This window comes from Girardinichthys multiradiatus, chromosome 15 (genome assembly GCF_021462225.1).
Source record: "Girardinichthys multiradiatus isolate DD_20200921_A chromosome 15, DD_fGirMul_XY1, whole genome shotgun sequence".
Classification (NCBI taxonomy): Eukaryota; Metazoa; Chordata; class Actinopteri; order Cyprinodontiformes; family Goodeidae; genus Girardinichthys; species Girardinichthys multiradiatus.
The window spans coordinates 4405589-4424584 of NC_061808.1; the positions used below are offsets into that span (position 1 = coordinate 4405589).

Consider the following 18996-nt stretch of genomic DNA (forward strand, 5'->3'; position numbering starts at 1 on the left):
TGAAAATGTCATGAAAGAAATGCAGATGAAGATAAGAAATAAAACTATAATAAAGATCTATTAATAGGGGTTGGAAAATAAATTGAACGTCAAGGCAGAAAGCAGGAGGGAGAATAAACATACTCGTATGAAAGCATAAGAAGACAAGGAATAATCGGCCTCCAATTAAAGAAGGGCGAAACAAATGGAAAAGTACTTTTCGAAGAACATAGGTGAGCTAGAGTGAGGGAGAAAATTAGACAAGACTGGCAGGTGCTGAGGGGAAGAGTCCTGCAAAACAGAAACATGACGATTGAACAAAGCCAATGATGGATAAAGACCAACCACCACCAGGGATTGTGGGGAGCTCTTACCTGAGAGCTGATTAAACATTGAGCAGATAGAACGCAGTGGAAATCCAGGCGAACATAGGAAGAAAAGGATGAAGAAGACTAACGACCCAATTGCTGGAGAGCGGCTGAGGGAGAGACATTGGGTCGCTGCAGTAGTGGCTGCTCCTATTCTGAAGGAATGTCGTGAAAACTGGATGGGGCGTAATGCATTGAACTGGGACATGCCTATAATATTTATATATAATATAATATTATTATTATATATTATTATATATTATATTATATATAATATTTTATAGCACAGGAGCACCACAGGGGACTCTACTCTCACCATTCCTTTTCACTCTGTACACCTCAGACTTCCAGTACAAGACAGACTCCTGTCATCGGATGATTCTGCATCAAGAAAGCCCAGCAGAGGATGTTCTTCCTGCGGCAGCTGAAGAAATTCAACCTGCCAAAGACTATGATGGTGCACTTCTACACAGCCATCATTGAGTCCATCCTCACCTCCTCCATCACCATCTGGTACGCCGCTGCTACAGCCAAGGATAAGGGCAGGCTGCAGCGTGTCATTCGGTCTGCTGAGAAGGTGATTGGCTGCAGTCTACTGTCGCTCCAGGAACTGTACACCTCCAGGACCCTGAAGCGGGCAGGAAAGATTCTGGCTGATCCCTCCCACCCCGGTCACAGACTCTTTGAGACTCTCCCCTCTGGCAGGAGGCTGCGGTCCATCCGGACCAAAACCTCACGCCACAAGAACAGTTTTTTCCCATCTGCCACCAGCCTGGTTAACAAAGCCCGGAAACCACCCTGACACTCTCCCTTTCCCCCACACCCCCCCTTTTTTTGCTGACAGGACACCTGTAACCTGTAACTCTATGCGTTACATTAACGCTCAGCATGGACTCCTGCTTTACTTGTACTGCCATACTTGCACAATGATCACCTGCACTGTTGTATTGCTCTTGCATCTTATACTGCTCTATATTTACTCTCACTCACTTAAAACTGTGCACATATATTTATATTATATTGTAGATATGTTTATACTGTTTAATTTGTATTGTATTGCACCGACTACGCCAAAACAAATTCCTTGTATGTCCAAAAACGTACTTGGCAATAAAGCTTTTCTGATTCTGATTCTGATTCTGATTCTGAAACAGAAACTGTACTTTCAAACAAAAACAAATCAGCCTAAATACATTAAAAATTGAAAAAGATTAAATGTGTATTTTTTTAAGATCCACAAAGTTAATTTGTGTAAAGAAATCCAAATTTTTAAACCTTTAAAATATTTTGGATTGATTGATTTTATTGCAGACTCATATCTTACCATTTTATTTCTAAAGTACTTGAAAAACAACATAACATTTGACCAAAGTGCTGAACACAATTACACGACGAACAGAAATAAAACAGAAAAACAATTATAAGCAAATACAACAGATACATAGAAATGGTAAAACATTAAGACAGTGATGCTAGCTCACTCTGGGTTAAAGGCCAAAGAGAAAAAAATTGTTTTTAAACGGATTTTAAAAACAGCAAGAGAGGGAGCCTGTCTGACATTAAGGGGCAGCTCATTCCACCATTTAGGAGACCAAACTGCAAAGGCCCTGTCTCCTCTGGTTTTGTAGACAGTCTTCAGGACTGCCAAAAGCATCTGATCACATGATCTAAGAGCACACAAAGGCATATACGGTTGAAGCAGCTCAGACCAATAAGGAGGAGTAAGACCATTAAGAGACTTAAAAACCAATAAAAGAATTTTAAAATGGATTCAGAACTGAGCAGGAAGCCAATGAAGGGACGCCAAAACTGGAGCTATGTGCTCTTGTTTAGAATTAACTGTTAAAAACCGTACAGCAGCTTTTGTACCAGATGCATGTTTCAAAAAAAGCCTGATGCAAACTAAAATTTAAACAGATATCAACATACATACATAGTATAGATGTAATAACACACATTTATTCAACCTTTGCCCTAATAAGACGACATTATACCTTCTAACACAGATGGTGTCGGTCAGATGGTTTTATGGTTTTAGGGCAATAAACAATTACAATATATTTACATCACTTTCAATAAAGTTTAGTGCCATCATTTGTTTTTTTCTGTTATTGTAAACTTTAGATTCTGGTTAAGATCTGACTATCAGCTACTTAAAACACATATTAAACCATACCTTTCTGCATCATTTTCTGTTTATTCCACTTGGCAGTTGCCCACTAAACTTCAGGTAACATTTTATTATAAGATGACCAGATTACCATAAGGAGATCTGTGTATATCCAGAAATAATCTCAGATAACATCTGCAGGTTTTAACACAAACTCCTGTTTGTTTTAAAGTAAGTCAGGCTATTATCACACAGTGAGCTTAAAGAGCTTAATTACACCATCAGACAGACTGGTAGCACATTTAGTAATAATGTCATCATAAGATATCAAACTTAATAATAAATATAATTTTTACCAAAAAACAATAATCTTATTGTTAGATCATAAGTTCTACAGCTACTGAGTTATGGTACACAGTGATGTATCGAAAATCAGGCTGAGAATAGAAGTCTATTTTCCACGTAGGAACAACAAGTCTTATAATGAACATGTTGAGGTAAAACATGAACAGAACAGATACTTCCTTCCTTTAAATAGACCCTCTGCCCTCAGATTTTAGAAAAGATGCAGGAAGGTTTAATATGTGTGTTAATTAGCTGATAGTAAGATATGAACGAGAAGTTTTAGCTTACAATAACTTAAGTCCCCTTTTCTTTCATATGGGTTGTCTCAGTGTTTCTAAGCTACAGCAGATAATAAAAAAGATTTTTAACCTTGTTTGTTCAGAATAAAAACCAAATCAAGCACTTTTTATTTAGGTGGAAAACTGGTTTAGAAAATATTGTCCAATCTATCTGAAATGAGAAGTGATATTCACTTAAAGGACTTTTATATAGAATATGGTCACATATAAATGTGGTAATTCCTGCTTTTATTCTTATTCACTCAGTAAATAAAGTGATCATACCTTTAAACACAGCAGTGTAGTGAGCTTCTACCTTCACGCTGTTCTCTACAACAAACCGGCAGGTGTATGTTCTGCTGGTGCCACTCTGATGCTGCACAGTTAGAGAGGAAGCACATCTCCTTGGTTCTAACTTGAACCCAACACCTTCACCAGTCAGCCCAGTTCCTGTCTCATCCACCCAGAGGAGGCTGTTCTTTGGACACGGACCCAACCCACTGTATCTCTCCAGAGAACAGTTTAATGTGACATCTCCATCCTTTGTTGGATCATCCTCTGGTGGAGATGGAGAGACTGGAAGAAAAATAAAAACTGTTGTCTCAGTCTGAAAGATGCAGAAGTAACTTTCTCTAAAACTCTAAAAAAACAACTTTATCTCAGGCTGCAAAGATTAGAATAACAAATAAGAAAGATTTACAAATAACCTCTTTGATGAAACATTAGATGTTGTCTACATGTTACTTGGTGATTGATCTGCAGTAATATAGCAGATCTGAGCAGGTATTCATCAGCATGATGGAACAAATCAAGAAATCTTTACAAATAAATGTAAAAGATAGAGGTTTGATCAAAACATTGAACCACACACAATACAAGATAAACTAATTGAATCTAAACAGCCTCACAGCAGCTCAGCACAACGTTCATTCTGATGAACCTACTTCCTGATGTCAGCTGATGTCGGGTCCTAAAAGCTCGGCCCCACCTTTAGCTCAACCAGGAAGCAGCAGACACCCAACAAAGATAACTCAACAAAAACACAGTTGGGGGCAGAAATAAAATTTAAAAACCACTTTGTGAGTTTCATTTGACCATTGTTAGGTATAAATAATCATTAATTAAATGAAAATACCTGTTTAATATCAGATAATTGACTATATAGTTAATCCAAGTGTGTGGACTGTAATGTTTGATTGAAGCCATTGTAAGATTTATGATTATTGATTATAAAAACTTATCAAAATATTTTAATTAAAAATCATAATTTAAAACAAATAAATTCTGACCAAAAATCATTTCTTACAAATAAAGATCAGAGATACACTCTGGTGGTGTGATTATAGGGCTCACAGCACTTAATTACATCTAGTTAATTATAATTAATAATTATTAACCAAAACCACACCAAATGTCACTATGTTATCAACCGCTTGACCAAATGGTGGAATTCTAACCTTATCTTGACAGATAATTACTCTTCCACAAAATAAACATAATCGCTGTCTTTTTATCTGTGTGAACATTTATTAAACCAATAGTCCCTCTTACAGCTAAACTATTCTGGTCCAACAACGTTCACCTAACTAAATACGCACTATTCTACAAAAAAGTCTCACACTAATAATCAAAAATAAGGATGTGTGCTGAGGGTAGATGAAGATCAGAACAACAGTTGGACAAATGAGAATAACACAACAATTTGGATTAACTTGGAAAGATGATGAAAAACCACGACGCTGTGAAGCCTTTCTCCGTGTGGGCGTCTTGTCAGCAGCTATCAGCTGGTACAATGGTAGTGCCACGCCCCTTAGCCACTATCAGCCGATAGCCCCAAATCTCAAAGGTTGTAAAAGTCTGAGGCTCGGTGGAAAACCCCAAGGGTGATGAAATGATGGGACGAACAATGGAGTGGCCAGGACACGAGGTCCAGACTGCAGTCTGTTTCAAATAAAAAACCTCCAAAGTTCAGGTTGGCAATCAGCAGGACGAACGCATCCAACTTGAGCAACCGCTCGTTGTGCTTCCACAGTATTCAGACAGTAAATCAAACCAGTTCAGCATAAACACTTCAATCCATATTTCATGCAACAAGTTATTACCTGAGATTAACTAATGGTGATCCTAATTCACCTTAACTATGCCTCACCCTGCCCAGACCTCTAAATACACCTATCGATTTAATATAAAAAGAACAAAATTACTTTGAGGATTTCTTCTCTTGACCGGCTTGAGGATGGGCCGTGGATCTGAAAAAAAGGACCAGAGTGTCACGGGTCCGTGATCAACTCAAAAAGGTCAACTTCTAATCCGTCCAAAATGGGGAAAATATTAGAAACCGTTACAGTCGACTAAAAAAAAAGGAGGGAAAGTCGTCTTCTTGGGAACAAACCTCTGTGGGTTTCACCTGTTCCTGGGTTGCGTCGGACGGTTTTCGATCGGGGAATATGAATTTTCAAGCTCTTCCAGGAATGGCCGTGTGGAGGAAAAGTAAGCCCGCCGGCGAGCTTCTATTTCTGCAGATATTGTCCCCTTACATCGTAAACCATGACTTGGAAATGGCGGCTAAAAGTTTGTTTCCTCAGATTTTTATAAACTCTAAAGACATCAGAGTTCCGACGACCGTTGCTGCGGCGCATGTCGAGCTGCGCAGCTCAGTCGTCCATTAGACACAAAATGGATGACCCAACACCATCACACAGTGCTGAATAAATGATTGTTTCTCACTCTGACAGAACAACATTTTAACTTCTGACTGCATCAAATATTCATCAGATATTCATCATAACTGTTGATGTCAGAAACATCTGTCCAACACAAGTATTTCACAATGTTAGTCAGAAGGAAAAAGTCTGACTGTGTCAAATCTTTCAAGTCTACATACTCACTGGTCAAAACATCCAGAAGCAGACCGTCATCATAGAAGATTACTGAATATCCACAGAAGTAACCTCCAGCATCCTCAGCAGTGATGTTGTTGATGATCAGAGAGCAGTTACTGTCCACATTTAACCTGGCAGCTCGAGGTGAACTCTCAACAACTTTTCCATCCTTAATCTCCAATGGAAAGTTTGTGCTTGTATCTCTTCTGTAAAACCAGTAAACATTGGAGCACGAGTAAGAAGATGAAGGACTTCTACAAGGTAGAACAACATCATCTCCAGCTCTGTGATAGAGATGAAGATGTCCTCCACTGGTCCCTGCAGCAGAGACAAAGACACAATATAGTTTTACACACTTCATCCTCCACAAACACAATCATGAAGGTAAAATTAAATATGTTGTCATTTATTTATTTTACATTATGTTTGATTCATTGTTATAACGGTAATGTCTTTATTTGCAATATATTTGATAAAACTATTTTAATCCCTATGAGGTTAGAAGTTTGAGACAAAAGAAAAAAAAATGAATCCAAATTTTCTGAACATGTTTTTATATATTTGGTCAAAACCTGATTGAATAATTCATGCTACACAGATTAACTCCTGTAAAAACTAAATGTTCTCATATCTCCATAAAATATCATAGTAAACCAAAGGATCCCATAATTTGTCTCAGGTTCCGTGAAAGAAAACAGATTTTTACCTTCAAACTGAAGCACAACGATCAGAACCAGAACCAGACCCAACATCTCTTGTCCTTCTGTTAGCTGCTGAACACTGAGAGACTTTTCTCTGCTGCAGATCTGAAAATACTGAAGTTATTTCCTCTTTGTGACTGAATTAAAGAAAGATCTTCACACCAACACTCGTCACTTATTTTTTCTATTTTTTTTTTATAGTTTATCAGATTTTTGTACAAGCTGTTGTCATTTCCTGAGCATGAACAGCCAAAGAGGAACTGTGATGTATGAGCTGCAGTCAGTCCACCAACACCCAGCAGCTCTGAGACTCTGAAGACAGAGCAGTTAAACCGAGTCAGAACAGAATCCAAACAGGTCAAAGTGGACAAATGACAGCACAGGTGTCAGACTTTCCAAACTTTGTGCAAAATGTAAGAGAGTTTAGTCTGACCCACATTAATATGATTTTAATGGTTTAGGATGTTGAAATAAAATAATAATAAGAAGAAATTGGAATCATATGTAACATTTAATGTCAAATAAAAAGATGAATTTACTCAATCTTCTACCTGCAGCTTAGATGAAATTAGTTAAATAAAATTAGCAAATAAAAAATGAGACTGTTTTAAAATTGCAAAGCTTATTGGGTCTCTTACCTTTATCTCCTCATCATTTCTATGTCTTAAATGGTCAACAGTGGCATAGGTCAGATTGTTCTGCACATCATCCTGAGAACAAATGGACATTAAACCTTTATCTACTGTTGCAGTAGAAACAATCTGCATCTTTGTAACCAGAGCAGCTCTTCTGTCTTATTCTATCCTGCTGGATTCGTCTAACTGCAGCCCTTGGTTAAAACCATGCACCTAAGACCTTTTAATAGTTACAAAATAACAACAACAGGGTTTGACGTTATTTTTTTATCAAAATAAGAAGTGAGGTGCATGTATTATATATTGTTAGAGTGTGTAAATGGGTAACATAAATGATTTTGTATTTTACAGGCAGTAATAAAAGCCTTCAAGTTGAGAATATGTGAGTGTTCATGTTTGTTTTTACTAATTATTTCTAAGGACTGTAGACTGAGTACCATATTTGTGAAAGTTATTAAGGAGAATGAAGGACTCTACAGGAAGTTGGGAGAATGGAGAAGAGGGAGGAGAAATCACCACATGAAGGAAGCTGAGGGTGACGCTGGGATGAAGAAGGTGAGAGAAGCAATAAGAGGGTGAGGAGGACGATGTCGACCGCAGCAGATGGTTTCAAAGACTGAGGCCATGTTTACACAACAAGGATCCATTGAAAACAGGTTTTTATTTCCGTATCTGTTAACGAATCTGCATGACAACGGTTTAATTACTATCTCCCTTCACATGGCAACAGCAGAGATGTGAAAATGGTGTAAGTCCCCCAATACGCCACTTGTTGGCAGTATTTTCTTTGAAACTCAACAAACACTTCCTGCTTACAGACCAGAGGAGAAAATGAGCACTTTGATGGAGAACAGAGGTTAGACTCAAAAAAGTTGGCAACACAAGTAAATACTCTGCAACCCTCCATTGTTATTGTTGATATCTGTGTCTTCTGTGAGTTTTAAACTGGTCAGCAGTTTAAAACCCACTGAAGAACAACGGTATATTTTCAAACCATCACACTTTGAAACCCGTTCTCAAATTGTCCTACTTACAGAGAAAATGTGCACCGTTGTCGTGTTAACGACCAGTAGAAGCCCAACTAAACTTTTCCATTTTCACCAGAAAACTTTGTTGTTTAAACAGGGCCTGAGGCTGAAGTAGAAACGTTTAATAGACTTCCTTCATGAGTCCAACCTAATCGCCATGAAGACTTATGCAGGAGCCTGTTTGAGTAAGAAGCAGGCGACGTTGGAGAACTGTGGACAGTTCAAGGAGACGCTATAGAGGGGTGAACAAGGTGACACAGACTCTAGTGCTGCTGAGATGTCCTTCTGTGACACCTTGTGGAGTTATCTTAAAAACAGCTAGACTCATGGAGCTCCCCTGTTGTTAGAGAAGAAGACACCTACTGAGTGAGCCGTTTTGAAGCACTATATTGATTGACTCTGGAGAAGAAGATTTACGTCTGCGGCATCACGCCGGAGCTTCATACAGGCCTGCAACGTAAGCCCTAAACAGTACCAAACTGTGTGTGTTAAAATGTAGGCCCACAAGTTACATTGTGTTAACTTTAAGAACAGTAATATTTTCGTAACTGTGTAGGAGTCTGATAAGGACACATTTTGTATTCTAGTTAATATGAAAACCTATTAAGGTGGACATTTAATTCTATTAACATTAATTCTAGAATTGCGCCGCTCAAGGTGGCAGCAGGTTGGAGTAGCTCTGTTACTTTTGATTCTGATTTATTCTTTTTTGGGAACTCTTCCTCTTGTGGTGGATACAGTTGATTTTTTTTTGGACGACTGTCCACTCCGGTGTCGGATGCTGTGCAGCTTGGAGGATTTTTCTTAATACTTTCTATTTTTGGACATTTGTTATGATGCATTGCCATGGCAACGGGGTTGTTTCTTACAACTGGGAGCAGCTGATTAATATCTCAAAAGCTCAAATAATACTTCAACTACAACCCCAAATCCCTGATGAGTTGAAAAGGAGACACCTGGAGAGACTGAATCGGAATAAGGCTGCAGGTCCAGATTATGTCAGCCCTAGAGTCCTGAAGGCCTGTGCAGAGCAGCTCTGTGGGATTCTGCAGCACCTCTTCAACCTTAGCCTGGCCCAGAAGAAGGTTCCGGTGTTGTGGAAGACCTCCTGTCTTATTCTGGTACCAAAGAAAACTCACCCATCAGTCCTCAATGACTATAGACCTGTTGCCCTGACATCTCACATCATGAAGGTCCTAGAGAGACTCCTGTTGGCCCACCTGAGTAAGCAAACAGTAAACCATCAGGACCCCCTTCAGTTTGCTTATCGCTGTGGAGTTGGAGTTGAAGATGCCATCATACACCTGCTTCAACAAACCCACTGTCATCTGGACAAAGCCAGCAGCACTGTGAGGATCATGTTCTTTGATCTCTCCAGTGCATTTAATACAATCCAACCTGATTTGCTTTGTCAGAAACTCCAGAAGACTCAGGTGGAGGCCTCAACAATCTCCTGGATCAAAGACTACTTGACAAACAGACCACAGTTTGTGAGACTGAAGGGTTATGAGTCTAACCAGGTAGCACAGGTCAGCAGCACAGGAGCACCACAGGGGACGGTACTCTCACCATTCCTTTTCACTCTGTATGCCTCAGACTTCCAGTACAAGACAGACTCCTGTCATCTACAGAAATACTCGGATGATTCTGCAGTCGTGGGGTGGATCAGAGATGGACAAGTGTCAAGTTCTGAGTTTGGATCGGACCAAAGTGCAGACAAGAGCTTGGCAGCCGCATAATTAAAGGAATCTCCATCAAAAAACAGAGTTCAGGCGGGCGACCAGGAGGTCAGCCAGAAACAAAAAATAGAGTTCAGGCGGGCGACCAGGAGGTCGGCCAGAAACAAAAAACAGAGTTCAGGCGGGCGACCAGGAGGTCGTCCCCAACAGGCACAGTGACGTAGCCAGTGAAGAGGCTGACAATCCGGAGGCCAGCGGCAGAGAAGCCAGTGACGATGAAGCTGAAGGTCAGGAGTTCGGCGACGTGGCCAGAGAAACCCAAGAAGCGAGGTCTTCGGAGGTCTGCGGCGAGGATGCAGGTGTCTCGGAGGTCTGCGACGTGGACGCCGGCGTCTCGGAGGTTTGCAGTGCAGCAGCCAGCGGCGAGGATGCAGGCTGCCTGGAGGCCGGCGGCGGAGATGCCTGGCAAACCCATGAAGCGAGGAGTTAGGCGGTCTGCGACGAAGCCAGAACCGTGGCAAAGACTTGGGCCTAGGCAGGGCCCGCAGAGGCTTGAACCTGGCGTCCAGCTTTGGTGTGTCAGGCTCTGGTGTGTCTAGCTGTGGTGTGTCAGGCAAAGAGTCAGGCTCTGGTGTGTCAGGCAAAGAGTCAGGCTCTGGTGTGTCAGGCTGTGTGTGTATGTCAGGCTGTGTGTCAGGCTGTGTCTATGTCAGGCTGTGTGTCAGGCTGTGTGTCAGGCTGTGTCATGTGGATGTGTGTAAGGCTGTAAAGCCAGGAGCACCCCCCAAAGAAAAAACAAAAGGTGTTCCAGACCCGGTTGTGGAGGCAGCCCGCCCACAGGCTCCTCCGGGATCAGACGAAGAAGTAGAGGCAGCCCACTCACGGGCTCCTCCCGGATCAGACGAGGAAGTAGAGGCAGCACACTCACGGGCTCCTCCCGGATCAGACGAGGAAGTAGAGGCAGCCCACTCACGGGCTCCTCCCGGATCAGACGAGGAAGTAGAGGCAGCCCACTCACGGGCTCCTCCCGGATCAGACGAGGAAGTAGAGGCAGCCCACTCACGGGCTCCTCCCGGATCAGACGAGGAAGTAGCGGCAGCCCACTCACGGGCTCCTCCCGTATCAGACGAGGAAGTAGAGGCAGCCCACTCACGGGCTCCTCCCGGATCAGGCAAGGTTCTGAAGACCCGGCGGCGGCGGCCGGCTAAGGCTCTGTAGATCCGGCGGCGGCAGCAGGCTGTGAGTCCAGAGGCTTGGCAGCAGGCTGTGAGTCCAGAGGCTTGGCAGCATGTTGTGAGCCCAGAGGTTTGGCTAAATGCTGTGGCTCATGAAGCTTGACGGTGGACGGCTGTGGCTCATAATCCGTGGAGCTCTGTGCTGCTCTAACAGCCACAAGAAGAGGGTCGAAAGGACCTCCAGCAGAAAGAGGAGCTGGAGCGTCGAGCCATCCCTCCGCAATGAATTCGGCCTGTAGAACAGAGTGCACCAGATTCAGATCCTCTGGATGATCCATTAGATGGAGCACAAAATTACAGCAACGTCCCTCCATGAAGTCCTTCTTCATTTTCTCCAGTTTGGCTTGAACCCAATTCAGGGCTGGAGGCTGCAGAGGGCGCTGGGTGACCACCCACCAACTCCGGGGAAAGCGGCTGCGAGGAGGCCATGGCGGATGGACCCTCCATAGAAGGGTTGGGGGCGCCCATCCGAACCTCCCCAATGGCGACTGTTCCACGGCGACGACGTCATCCAGGGCGGGAGCCGAAACCAGCAGGGAATTTGGTCGCATCAGGGGCCGCTGCAGACGAGGATGGCTCCGGCGAAGCAGCTGTGAGCAGGTTGAGCTCGGCCGGAGCTGCTGCAGCTGGGGTGGAGCGCTTGCGGCGTGGGCGACGGCGGCGTGAAGAGGCGGGGGTGGCTGAGACTGTTGGAGGCAAATTGGAGCTGATCCGACACGGTATGGAGACTGGAGTTACCGGCGTCGGTTGGCGTCCTTCAGCTTCCTCCATTTCCTGGAGCAACATGGGTGAAGGTACAATCTCCACCTCTTCTCCATACCTTTCTCTCAAATTCTCCTCCTGCTGTCGCACCCACTTCTTCAGCTCTTCTTGTTTGTCTGCTTGGTCCTCTTTCTGGCTGGTTCCTACTGTCAAGTTCTGAGTTTGGATCGGACCAAAGTGCAGATAAGAGCTTGGCAGCCACATAATTAAAGGAATCTCGAGGAAGTAGCAAAACACAAAGAACTGATCAGGGAAATGAAACATGGCAGAACAGTGAGTAAATAAACAGAGGAACCAGCAGGGAACAAAGAACACAAACCAACTAATATACAGGGAGAAAACAAAGGCAAGTAATCACAGGAACTAAGAACAGGTGTGACAAGCTGGCAGGGAGGCAGAGGGGACAGGTGGAACTGATTAACAGCACAGGGAAACAGAACTAAACAAAAGTTAACACAAAACACAAACCAAGTCCAAGGATGTCATATAATGACAACAAGAAGCTGAGTACAGGAAGGTGGTGGACCGCTTTGTGGCATGGTGTGGAAACAATCATCTCATTTTGAACGTGACTAAAACAAAGGAGATGATTGTAGATTTTAAGAGAAACAAGAATAAGTCAAAAACTATTTCTATCATGGGAGAAGAAGTGGAGGTGGTGGAGGAGTATAAATACCTCGGTGTTCAACTGGACAACAGACTAGAGTGGAGATGCAACTGTGAAGCCATCTACAAGAAGGGACAGAGCAGACTGTACTTCTTGAGGAAGCTTAGGTCCTTTGGTGTTTGCAGCAAGATGCTGCATATCTTCTATAAGTCTGTTGTGGAAAGTGTGATCTCTTCTGCCATCATCTGCTGGGGAAGCAGCATCAGAGCCAGGGACTTAAAAAAGCTCAACAAGCTGATAAAGAAGGCTGGCTCTGTTCTGGGGACTCCTCTGGAACCTCTAGAGATCATTGTGGAAAGAAGGATTCTTCATAAAATGAACATTATGGAGAACCCTGAGCATCCTCTTCATGAGACTGTCCTACAACAACAGAGTGTCTTCAGTCAGAGACTTCTTCAGATCTGCTGTAAGACGGAGCGCTACAGGAGATCCTTCCTGCCCACAGCCATCAGCATCTACAACGGCTCTTTGAAGAAACCTTCATAATATGAGCTATAACAACATTTAATTTCCCTTTGGGATTAATAAAGTATTTTTTAATTGAATTGAATTGAATTTATTATTGGAAAGTACAAAGTTACAGTGTCCAAAACCTAACGGACTCCAGGGAAAGAGCTCACATACAGTTTCCATTTGATGTTTGGAGACCTGAAATTTCCATTATTAAGGGGGTTCCCTGTATTTTCCTTATTTTTTGATATTTGGTGACACTTATTTTTGTGCTAAATATTTATGGCTTCGATGAGGAGCTGTTATGCATTAATTTTTTCAGGCAGTTTGGTCTACCTTATAAAGCAGAGTGAAAGTGAACCAAACCAACCAAATAAAGGTTACATTTTGCATTATTTATAAAATGTTGTTAAAATAATACTAAAAACACTACAGCTTTTCCATTTTACAATTACTAGCCACAAATGATGATCAGAGGATGGAGAAGACTTTGAATAAAAAGCTCAGGCAGGTAGTTGAACCTGGGACCTGTCCTGTCAAAGTCTCTCAGCTTCTGTACACAGTTGTGTCTGGTCTTCCTACAGAGCTGCGCACCAAACGTTACATTTCACACTGACATTAACACCTAAGTATTTAAGTCAAGAACACAACTGCTACTGTATTTCACTGAATAATTCAAATCAGCGTACGCTTCTATCAAAAACTGTATATTGTAGCTAAATGTGTGTTGACTGAAAACTAAATGTTATCGTTTTTCATTTGCTGACAAGTTTAGAAAAGAGGAAGCATCTGCATTTATTTCCTGTCATTTTACATTTCATGAGCTGCAAACATGATGCAGAAGTATCATAACGGTTTTTATGTTCAAATGTCTTCTAAATTCCTTTGCAGTCTTGTAACTTTATAGAAAATGTATTTGAGTGTGTCAATACTCACATAGTCAAGACTTTCATGGGTTGAATCTGGATTTTCTGAATCAAAAGAAAATAAATCATTATAATCATTTTCATACCCAACTTCTGCTATTTTTGTAATTACTACTAGTGCACTGCATTGTGGTAACTATGGAAACAGTTCTTCCCTATTCTGAGAAAAGTCTTTCAAATGAGTTAGATGTTTGAAACAGAAATGGGCTAAAAAAGAATATGAAAGTAGCTCTTGGGACAGTTTTACAGTTTTCATTAGTTTTCATTTCATGTTTTTGTTTTTGTTTTCTCCTCACATTTTTTATTCTATTTTAGTTTTAATTAGTTATTTTGAAAATGTTTAGTTTCAGTTGAGTTTTTATTAATTTTAGTTATAATTTTAGTATTTTTTCTGAAATCAAATCCGGGGACATATCAGCTCAGAGATTAAAAGAATTAAATGTTATCAATTTATAATGAAAACATTTATACAGTCAGTTTCATTTCTATTTAAAAATATACTTCTAATTAACTATAAAAATCAAGTGTAATGGCAGGAACGTCCATCCACACTGTTGTTAGCATTTCCTAAGAGTACTCGTACTTATCGTCTTCCGCTTTATCCGGGACCGGGTCGCGGGGGCAGCAGACTCAGCAGAGACACCCAGACGTCCCTCTCCCCAGACACCTCCTCCAGCTCCTCCGGAGGGAGCCCAAGGCGTTCCCAGGCCAGCCAAGAGAGATAGTCCCTCCAGCGTGTCCTGGGCCGTCCCCTGGGCCTCCTCCCAGTGGGACGTGCCTGGAACACCTCCCGAGGAAGGCGTCCAGGAGGCATCCGGTATAGATGCCCGAGCCACCTCAACTGGCTCCTCTCGATGTGGAGGAGCAGCGGCTCTACTCCAAGCCCCTCCCGGATCATTGAGCTCCTCACCCTATCTCTAAGGGAGAGCCCGGCCACCCTACGGAGGTAGCTCATTTCAGCCGCTTGTATCCGGGATCTCGTTCTTTCGGTCATGACCCAAAGTTCATGGCCATAAGTGAGGGTAGGAACGTAGACCGACCGGTAAATCGAGAGCTTTGCTTTTCAGCTCAGCTCTCTCTTCACCACAACGGACCGGAACAGAGCCCCCATTACTACGGCAGCCGCACTGATCCGTCTGTCGATCTCCCGCTCCATTCTTCCCTCACTCATGAACATTTCATTTAAATAATAAAAATGTTTTGTTTTTTTTACTTCTAGTTTTCGTTAACAAAAATAACCTTGGCTCAGAGATGAGCAGTTTATTATAACAACTAACAAATACACGACCAACTAACTACATAAACGTTCTAAGGTACTTGATCATCTGGGAAAGAACCAGCAGTCAGTAAACTACCTTCAGTAGAAAGGACTTATAGAGTTGCCTCAACTTGGAGAATAATGAGGATTCTACCTCAGAAGCAGCAAAGCACTCAAAACCCTATTTATGTTAATTAAATCTTGCACACAAAAACGCCACTAAAAGTTTAGTTTGATTGAACTTTGACCTCAGCATGCTGAGATGTACTGCTAATAGACAGAAAACATTTTACACACCAGTAGAGTATAATACACCCAACATCTTCTTGTCTTCCTCAACAGCAGGGCTAGAGCTAGGGCTTCTAGATTAGCTTGTGAGAGATTCATCTTTCACTGACAAAGGAAGAGCTTCTTGCTTCCCAGTTGAAGTCAAGTTCTCTTTCTGTGGGAGTCCATGAACCTTAGAGCAGAAATTTGTGGTAAACCACCAACTCACTGCAGGGTTCAGTGGGGAGTTCAACCCATGTCATGTTCAGTGTGCAAGCGCTCAAAGACTGAAGTCCTAACCAGGTAATGGAGCTGATTGGTACTCAGAACATGGTCCATTACAAAGATGGTTTATACCATGTAAAGTATTAATCTTAAACATTTAAGAGCAGTTCATCTGGAATTACTAAGCCTTTACACAACTGTCACATCTTCATCACATGGCGATTTCCATGGAGCCTCATTCACTAAACTGGTTCCAGTGTTTAACTGGTGTTAGTGCTGACTAAGCACCAGATGTTTCTGTTTCTACCAAGACAAACCCAGGCCTTGTTTTCAAAAACCGGAGCGATCCAAGCTCCAGTTCACTGCTGGTCACCAGGTGCTTGCTCACACCTGTTTATCACCCAGGTGATATTAGAGCATGCATTTGCAGAGATACTGGGATAAAGAAAATAGTCTGTGGTTCAACTGTGTACATGTTCTATGATCCTTCACAAAACCACAGAATAAAACAGGGTGGATCAAACAATAAATGAATTAGATGTTCATTAGGTAATGACGTGGCTCTGACTTGGGGACATTATTTTTACAGAACCAGTTAACTTTAGAACCAACCTTGGTTAAGAACTGGAACCTCTGTGGTGCAAAAGCCCTATTACTAAAATGACACAGAAAAGACCCAGTGTTCATTACCAGTAACATTACATGTGTATTATATTCTGCTAATCATCACTGGTGTTTGTTCCACTGAGTAAGTCTGTGATTGTAGCCTTTAATTCAGCTAACAAGACAATGCTAAGCTTAGCTTAGGTTTTGTTTTAACCCAACAGTTATTTAGCTACACTTTTTGGATATATTATTACTTAAAAAATATTGTTGTTGCTAATAATATGCTGAGACACAGCCTAGACCTCTGTTATTAAAAGATCCATAGTTTCAGCGATGTAGGCAAGACTTGTTAGGTCCAATGTTGGCAAAACAAATCGACGTCAAAATAATTTCTATCAACTAAATTAGCCAAAGAGATATTATAAGAATACACTTTCAAAAGGAAAGTGCAACTGAAACCTTTAACCAAGTCTACTCTGCATCCCTAGAATCAGAACCAAACTTGGAGAAGCACCAGTCAGTTCTTATGTTCCACTAATCTGTAACAAACCTTCGGGAAAACTGCAAAAATGCTGAATTCCTGAGTTCCTTCAAATCAAGATTAAAACTCATTTCTTTGGTTTTGCTTTTGATTGTTATGTTTAAAATATAAACTGAAAAATAATTAATTTCAATCTGTAGTCCAACTTTTCTTAAATTTTCTTTATTATGCCACTGAAATGTACTTTTTAAATGTGTTTTCTTCTCTTATGGCTTCATTGTGTAAAGCACTCTGAATTATCTTGTTGCTGAAATTTGATCTACAACAACTGCATGCACAATGGAGAACAGGTGCAATAGTGGTTTGGACCGCCCTTTTTTTTTTTTTTTTTTTTTTTAACCGTGTCCTGTCCAGCAGAGTAGCTCAGAATTGTTGTCTGAGTGTCAAGAAAAAGCCCAACAAATTTACTTTCACAGGTGAAGCCTTACAGCTAACGCTTTAAAGCTCTGCTTGATATTTATAAAAAGAAACTTTATTAGAAACTGCTTTGGGATTATTTCAATTGTTATGGACACAGAGATAAAAATGGAAAGGAACAAAAGAAGCACAAAAGAGAGAAAGGGGGGCAAAAAGGAAAAGGGGAGAAAAGGAGAAAAGAAAGAAGGATGAAGAGAATACAAGATAACATCCTGCTTGCTTCTTCACCTGCAGAAACGTTCGTATTACCAGTTTTTTTACCGAAAGGTGCACGGTACATATCAATGCAAGATGTATTTAGTGGTAAATGTGGCTCAATATAGAACATTTGTGTATCTGTTAACACCTAAATCTAAACACCTGTGGGTCTGAGTGTGAGCGCGCTTATGCATACAAGGTTTCTCCATAAAAATAAGCAATAGTGAGTGTGAGGAGCCACAGACCTGCCCCCATGGACCCGGGACAGATACGGAGGAGACCCGAGCCACAGACTTCCAAAGGCCCCGCAGAGCACAGGAACCCTGGGAGAACCACCGCTGGGACTACCGTAACCCCCCAGAGAGGAGCAGGGGAGAATCCCAGGGAAACCACATTTGATGGGGGCCTAAACTGATCCAGGAGAGGGAGCAGCCCAAGACCCAACCTGACACCAGCCCGGGCTCGTGTCTGAACCTGAGCGAGCCCGGACCCCGCCCACCGCCCCGACCCCAACCACCCCATCCTCATCCAGGGAGGGGCCATGTACAAAAGAGGGGTCTACATGGTCCAAACAAGCCTGCCAACCAGAGCCACCACAGAATAAAATAGTCCCAAACCCCAATGAATTCCAATCCCAACCCCATGAGCCCTCCACCCCCAGTGAACCCGACATGAATCTACCCACTGGGCCACCCCCAACCAGGACACAGATATCGAACACTTGCCCCCGAACCCAAATGCCATGAATCACCCCCCCACAACACATGGGCACACTCCCAACAGGAGAGCTTCATCCCCGAAAAGCCGGCGAAGCAACACCCACACAGTCCAAGCTCCACACACAGCCAGGACCGCCCTTTTTAAATGTAAGTTTTGTGTGTGCTTCTGGCTGTCATCATGGACAGTTTGGGAGAGCAGAGTGGACGTATAAGAAAGATAAAGTTCAAAGCCATAGAGTTGGAGGTAATGATAATAATAAAACGAAGGTGGAGATTTTTTCCCAACTTTTATGGAAATTATAAGACATACAGAATACAGCATTTACAGATCATAATACGAACAAGATCTCAGGGGATACATAAACCAGTATTTATGCATAGGGGATTTTCAAGGAGATGCATTATGGATCCTGAATTTGTATGGAATTGGCTTTGTCTTCAGAGTTCTTGTTGGGAATAAATGTGAAACTTGAACTATAACTAAAACGTTGGATGAAAGGTTTTTTTCTGGATAACAGAAACAGTTAAAACTTTGAAAGGAATTTACTTTACCTTAAAGTTAAGCCGTATTTTCTTTCTTTCTTTTCTCTCCTGTTGTTTTGGTGATATCAACATCTCCAATCAATTCGCCATTTTTAGGTCGATCTCCTGTGTTTTATTAATTGCATTTAAGTAAAAAATTTAATCCCACCCAAAAGATTAAAAGCCTTTTGGGAGAAG

General features: G+C 41.9%; 1 protein-coding gene and 1 long non-coding RNA gene across 6 annotated transcripts in view; both read right to left on the reverse strand.

Moving 5' to 3' along the window:
- Window positions 1-18996, reverse strand: part of LOC124881732 (titin-like) — a 144177-nt gene that overhangs the window by 18889 nt on the left and 106292 nt on the right. The gene's annotated exons all lie outside the window — the stretch shown is intronic.
- Window positions 6036-14288, reverse strand: LOC124881733. 4 transcript variants are annotated; one of them, XR_007041726.1, is made up of 4 exons: window positions 14056-14288; window positions 7302-7373; window positions 6669-6760; window positions 6150-6168 (listed from the first exon to the last, which is right to left on the reverse strand). It is a non-coding gene; the product is annotated as an uncharacterized LOC124881733 (long non-coding RNA). The 4 variants fall into 4 exon arrangements; XR_007041724.1 differs by having other exon boundaries at window positions 6157-6168; window positions 6669-6768; window positions 14056-14286; XR_007041725.1 differs by lacking the exon at window positions 6669-6760 and having other exon boundaries at window positions 6036-6168; window positions 14056-14229.